The 7,048-nt window shown below is 45.4% G+C and overlaps 1 non-coding gene across 1 annotated transcript; it reads left to right on the top strand.

Annotated features, from left to right (window-relative positions):
- Positions 1 to 3,200: 3,200 nt before the first annotated feature.
- On the top strand, positions 3,201 to 3,304 carry LOC123570784 (U6 spliceosomal RNA). Its single transcript, XR_006695025.1, has one exon. It is a non-coding gene; the product is annotated as a U6 spliceosomal RNA (small nuclear RNA).
- The last annotated feature ends 3,744 nt before the right edge of the window (positions 3,305 to 7,048 follow it).

The following is a 7,048-nucleotide window of genomic DNA, read 5'->3' as shown; positions in this document are numbered from 1 at the left end:
TCCACAACTCTTACCTCTACGCTAAGCAATACATGCCGCCTGGAACACCAACCTCAGAGCCAGGGAATCCTCTCTGCCATGCAAAACACAGTTTCAATGTTTCTTGGAAGCCGTCCCAGACCCCTCGTCCCCATGACATGTTGGGGCTTCTCTTAGTTCCCTGAGCTTTGGCTACTGCCTGACTTTTCTCATAGTATTCCAATGATTTCCGCCCATTTCCCTCAGTTAGAGTGCAAGATCCTTAGGAGCAAGGATCTTGTCTTGTTCTTTTTCTTCCACACCCACTGCTGGGTTCTAGGTGGCTGGATGAATTGTAAAATAAGAATCTGCGGAATTTAACATTCTTTTATGGTGGTGAAGCTTCCTTAGCTCTGAGAAGACTTTAAATGCCCATGCTTTTTTGCATGGTGTCAGTTTTTGGGCTCCAAGACTTTTGTTCTAGCAGGATGACAACCCAGGATTACACAAGATGGAAGATGTACAAACTCTCCCTCTCTAAGGGTGAGTGCTCTTAAAAGGCTACAAAGGGCCAAGCAGTCAGATGGCTGCATGTCCTATCTGATATCATCCCTTTATTGTGCCCCTGGGCCTGGTCAAATCAGTCATCCCAGCTCATATGACATTTGCAGCTAGTTTTATGCAAGATGCAAAATCTTGCACAGCAATAACTAGAGAGGCTGTTGTAATTCTGTGCAAGTTGGAAAAAGCCAGGGGCCAATTTGGCCTGTGTAGATGTGACTTTGTCTCCAAGTTCCCCTCATTCATCATGGAAGCCCTGCTTTAGAAAGTTTAAGTAATCAAAACATTTATCAACTATCCATTGACAATAATGAGGGTGCCCCTGCGTATATTAGTCAGTCTAGTTCCAAGGGTGTCCTCATGTGACAGTTATGTAACAATGCACTTGGTCACCATGTGGGTAATGACAAATGGGTCAGGACGCTGCTGTTGTATCAGGCATTAAGTTTTGCTAATGGATGGGACTAACAATCCATCTAACTGGTTAGCAGGTGAGTCACTTGTAATATCAAAAAAGCAAGTATTTAAGTATGTATTTTAAAATTCATTCCTCTTTAGGCTGGGTGCAGTGGCTCATGCCTATAATCCTAGCACTTTGGGAGGCCGAGACAGGCAGATCACTTGAGGTCAGGAGTTCGAGACCAACATATCTCATACTGTCTCTACTAAAAATACAAAAAAACTAGCTGAGTGTGGTGGTGCACACCTGTAATCTCAGCTACTCGGGATGCTGAGGCAGAAGAATTGCTCAAATCTAGGAGGTGGAGGTTGCAGTGTGCCAAGATCATACCACTGCACTCCAGCCTGGGTGACACAGCGAGACTCAGTCTCAAAAAATAATAAAATAAAATAAAATAAAAAATAAAATAAAATTGATTCCTCTTTAGTTTTATATATTTCATATCAAATCTTATTGAAAAAAAAAAGGATATAAGGCAGCTTCAAAGACAAAAGGAGATCCACGTTAGAGGTGGGTGTTTAAATATAAGCCCTTTCTGCTCAAACGACAAATGTTGTCACATCTGTGTATGACAAAATATCACTTTACTGGGGCATCTGCTTTCCCTGACTCACCCAGCAAGGTTGAGAATTCCCTCCTCCGCATCACTCCCGTGCCTGGAACAAACCTGTTCTGTAGCATAGCTCCTATGGCGTTTTGAGTCTTTATTCCCATGCTGTGAGCATCTTGAGGGCACCATGCTTATTTGCTTTGGAACCCCATGCACCTAGCACAGGTTTTCAATCAAGAATGATGATAATGGGCTGGGTGTGGTGGCTCACACCTGCAGTCCCACTTTGGGAGGCCAAGGTAGCAGGGTCGCTGAGCCTAGGAGTTTGAGGGCAGCCTGAGCAACATAGTGAGACCTCGTCTCTATAGAAAATTTTAAAAATTAGCTGGGTATGCTGGTGTGCCCCCATGGTCCCAGCTGCTCAAGAGGCTGAGGTGGAAGGATTGCTTGGGCCTGGGAGGTTGAGGCTGCAGTGAGTGGTGATCACGCCATTGCACTTCAGCCTGGGTGACAGAGCAAGACCTTACCTTAAAAAAAAAAAAAAAAAAAAAGAGAGAGAATAGTGATGATGAGGAGGAGGAGGATGATGATGAAGAGGAGGAGGATGTATATTATTTTGTGTTTGTTTGTTTTGAGGGTATTGCTCTGTCGCCCAGGCTAGAGTGCAGTGGTGGGATCACGGCTCACTGCAGTCTCAAACTCCTAGGCTGAAATGATCCTCCCACCTTAACCTCACAAAGTGCTGGGATATGCCCCGTGGATGTATATTATTGTGTAAACTAAATTTTGGATCTCTCCTCCTCCCTCTAGATCCCCTTCTCTGCTGGTCTTGGAGCACACCCACCAGTACCTCTCTGGCCCCCTCCCCATCAGGCCCTGTGGAGTGTGGGGCACAGTCCTGAAGTGACTCTGGCTTTCTCCACTGCGGTTCTAACAGGGTTAAAGTTGAGGTTTCTAATCACTCCCATGAGGTCTTATTACCTGTTGATTAGGTCCTTTTGGGATCAGCATCAAACCGACAACAATAATAAACACTCCCTTCATTGGAACTCAGTAATGACCCTGCCTGCCCTGCAGGCCTGGTGGCGATGGGGAGGGGCCCTGGCCATTATGGGGCTGGAAACAGCAGCCCTTGGTAGGGGCGTTTGCCAGCAATTTGGTGGCACAGCAAAGAGGTGCAGCTAACAAGCCGATAGGCACCGGTTGGGGATTTCTGGCTGGCCGGAGGCACCCCTGTTGTTCCAGCACAAGGCTCTTCGGAGAGGACCCTCCACAGCCAGCCTGAGGACTTGAGAGACGGAGCTGGGTGGTCTTTCCACAGGACTAGAGGAATTTCTAGAGAATGATCTGGTAACTGTTTCATGTGTATTTTTCCAAACTTTTTCCTGTGCACATTCAAACGTGAGTGAGTGAATGAGGATGTGAACACATGCGTGTGCATAGGTTTCGTGTCTTTATTACAAAAATGCAATCATAGGAAACATTTTGTTCTGTAAATTGCTTGTTTTTTTCACCCAACAATCTATCTTGGACACTCTTCCATGTCATTCTGTTGAAGAGCTTCATATTAATCCAGATCATGAACAAAGCCAAATACATTTTACCCACATAAATGTGATTGAACATTTTGACCATCTCCACCCGTGTCTTGGTATTACAAATAAAGCTGCAGTGCTTGCTCTGGCAGCACACACACTAAAATCAGAATGGCAGAGAAGGTTACATGGCCCCTGAGCAGGAAGGATACACAAATTTGTGAAGCATTCCATATTTTTTTGTTTAAAACTTTTCCTATTAGGCCAGGCGTGGTGCCTCACACCTGTAATTTGGGAGGCCAAGGTAGATGGATTACTTGAGGCCAGGAGTTCAAGATCAGCCTGGTCAATGGGGTGAAACCCCATCTCTACAAAAACCACAAAAATTAGCTAAGCATGGTGGTGTGCACCTGTAGTCCCAGCTACTAGGGAGGCTGAGGCATGAGAATCACTTGAATCCGGGAGGCAGAGGTTGCAGTAAGCCAAGATCGAACCACTGTACTCCAGACTAGGCAACAGAGCGAGACTTGGTCTCAAAAAAAGAGGAAAAAAAACACAAAACTTTTTCATATTAAAAACTTTTAAAAGCAAACAAAACAAATGAAACGGCATTAAAGAGTTTCATTTGGGCCGGGCGTGGTGGCTCATGCCTGTAATCCCAGTACTTTGGGAGGCCGAGATGGGCAGATCACGAGGTCAGGAGATTGAGACCATCCTGGCTAACACGGTGAAACCCCATCTCTACTAAAAATACGAAAAATTAGCTGGGCATGGTGGCGGGTGCCTATAGTCCCAGCTACTCCGGAGGCTGAGGTAGGAGAATGGCGTGAACCCAGGAAGCGGAGCTTGCAGGGAGCCGAGATCGCGCCATTGTACTCCAGCCTGGGCAACACAGCGAGACTGTCTCCAGAAAAAAAAAAAAAAAAAAAAAGAGTTTCATTTAAATCCTAAAAATCCTTATACATTTTCTCATGTACTTGTGCAAGTATCTCAGTAGGATACATTCAAACAGGTTGTGTCTATTTGCACACCAAACAGTAGTATCTGAGTATGCCCTTTCCTTGGTCCTTGGATAGTATAATTTTGTTTGTGACAATTCAATTGTAATAAAAGATATGTCAGTGATATTTTAACTTGAATTTCCCTGACACGACATTGTATTTATTATGTAATTTAAAAAACATAAAGAATTCAAGTTTTAAGAAAAATTACAAAAAACACTCCTAAAATTTCCATACATTCTTTACACAGGCCCACTAATTCTTTGTATTTTGTCACAGGTTTTTTGGAGACAGGGTCATGCTCTGTCACCCATGCTGGAGTATGGTGGCTCGATCATAGCTCAGCCTCAACCTCCTGGGTCCAAATGATCCTTCCACCCCAGCCTCCTGAGTAGCTGGGACTATGGGTGCGTATCACCACAGCCAGCTAATTTTTTTGTCTTTGTAGACATGGGGTCTCCTGCTGTTGGCCAGGCTGGTCTTGAAGTTCTGGGCTCAAGTGATCCATCTGCCTTGGCCTCCCAAATTGCTGGGATTATAGGTGTGAATCACTGTGCCTGGACTAGCATGTTAAACTAATAAAGAAACAAATGACCAAGTTGCAGAATAGTAACAGTAAGGATGCATTGTATGATTTTATGTTTCTTTTTTGTTGTTGTTGTTTTTGAGATGGAGTCTCACTTTGCTGCCCAGGCTGGAGTGCAGTGGCGCAATCTTGGCTCACTGTAACCTCTGGCTCCGGAGTTCAAGCGATGCTCCTGCCCCAGGCTCCTGAGTAGCTGGGAGTACAGGTGCGCGCCACCATGCCCGGCTAATTTTTGTATTTTTAGTAGAGACGGGGTTTTACCATGTTGGTCAGGCTGGTCTCGAAACTCCTAACCTCATGATCTGCCCTCCTCAGCCTCCCAAAGTGCTGAGATTACAGGCACGAGCCACCGCATCTGGCCACATTTTATGTTTACAATCACAAGATAAACCTATGCATTTCTGCATGTACATATATGCATATGAATAAAAATGGAAAAGGACACACACCAAGCTGTTGTTACCTCTGGGGACAGAGTTAGGATTTCTGGGGATAGCCAAGGGGCATTTTTCTTTTCTTTTTTTTTGAGACAGAGTCTCACCCTCTCACCCAGGCTGGAGTGCAGTGGCACGATCTCAGCTCACTGCAACCTCTGCCTCCAGGGTTCAAGCGATTCTCCTGCCTTACTCTTGCAAGTAGTTGGGATTATAGGCGCCTGCCACCATGCCTGGCTAATTTTTGTATTTTTAGTAAAGACGGGGTTTCGCCATGTTGGCCAGACTGGTCTCAAACTCCTGGCCTCAAGTGATCTGCCTGCCTTGGCCTTCCAAAGAGCTGGGATTACAGGCGTGAGCCACTGCACCCAGCCAGCATTTTTCTATTATCCTATTTGATTTTGTTTTTGTTTTTTCCCTTGAGAATGCTTTTACACATTGCTAGTGAAATTAAAAATAGATAAACACACTAATGGGACGTCTAACAATCATGCTAGCTTAGGGGAAGCAGCCACTATTTAAACATTAAAGATTCAAATGCAGTTACACAGCATACACAGAATAAAAGTTGACCTGGGGGCTCTTACCATCTATAGGAAATTGCACCAACCCATTCAGAAAGGAATAAACGGAACTCTACACTTTCTTATGTTTCAGCTGCCAAGCTTTGCTGTTTATCCTAAGTCTTTGCAGATTCCAAATTCTCTGTGAGGGAGGGAGGGTGGGAGGGAGGGAAGAAAGAAAGAAAAAGAGAAAGAGAAAAGAAGAGAGGAAGGAAGGAAGGAAGGAGAAAGGAAGAAAGAAAGGAAAGGAAAAGAAAGAAAAAGAAAAGAGAAGAAAAGAAAAGGAGGAGGGAGGGAAGAAGGAAGGAAGGAAGGAAGGAAGAAAGGAAGGAAGGAAGGAATTCGCCGTGTACCTAACACATTCTAAACCCCTGCCGTATATGCTATTTCATTTAGTTTTTGAAACTCCAAGAAGTATTTCTTGTCCCCATTTTATGGATGGGAAAACTGAGGTTTAACAAATTCGTGTAAGTTCTCAAGGAATCTGGATTCAAACGTAGTCCTTTCTGACTCCAAAGCTGTCCTCTACCAAGAATCGCTTTAGAGGGGACTGGAGAACAGGTTTGCAGTTGTAGAATCTCAAACTGGTGAGTCTAGGTGGTTCATAGTCCTTTTCCTCCTTTTATAGGAGGAGTGCTCTAGAAAACACCTGGGGAGATGCCCCGGGCACGTTGGACAAACTTCTCTCCAGATTTTCCATTTCTCTTTGCTCCTGTCTGCCCGTAGTACGCGATCTCAAGAGGGAAAAGAGGGAGAGAAAGAGGGAAGACAGAGAAGAAGAGAGGGGTGGGATAACGAGAGACAGAGAGGGAGAACCCCAAGCAGGAGCCTACGGAGGAGTCGACAAAATAGGAAGACAGAGAAAAATGGAAGGAAGGGAAGAAGCGCGGGGCCTGTGAGGCAAGGAGCTTTGGGAGTCCCAGTCTCATCAATTAAAAGGATGACAACAAAGCCAGGCAGGAAGGATTTTAAAAAATTTTAAAAAGGCCGAACCCAGTGGCTCACACCTGTATCCCAGGTTTGGGAGGCTGAGGTGGGTGGATCACCTGAGGTCAGGAGTTCGAGACCAGCCTGGGCAACGTGGTGAAATCCCGTCTCTACTAAAAATACAAAAATTAGCTGGGCATGGTGACACACGCCTGTAGTCCCAGCTACTTGGGAGGCTACTGAGGTGGGAGAATCGCTTGAACCCAGGAGGCAGAGGTAGCAGTGAGCTGAGATTGTGCCACTGCGCTCCAGCCTGGGCGACAGAGTGAGACTCCATATCAAAAAACAAAAAACAAACAAAAAAAAAGTAAGTGCTTTCCCCCAATATACTGAGAAAGGGGGAGGTTAGTGAAGGGCGGAAAGAAGCAGCCCAGACCCCACCCACCTTCCTCTGCATCCAGGCAGAAGGGTCC

The sequence above is a fragment of the Macaca fascicularis genome, chromosome 20, assembly GCF_037993035.2.
Source record: "Macaca fascicularis isolate 582-1 chromosome 20, T2T-MFA8v1.1".
Lineage (NCBI taxonomy): Eukaryota > Metazoa > Chordata > Mammalia > Primates > Cercopithecidae > Macaca > Macaca fascicularis.
Note: the sequence above shows the minus strand (reverse complement) of the source record. Positions and strands in the feature narration are given on the sequence as shown.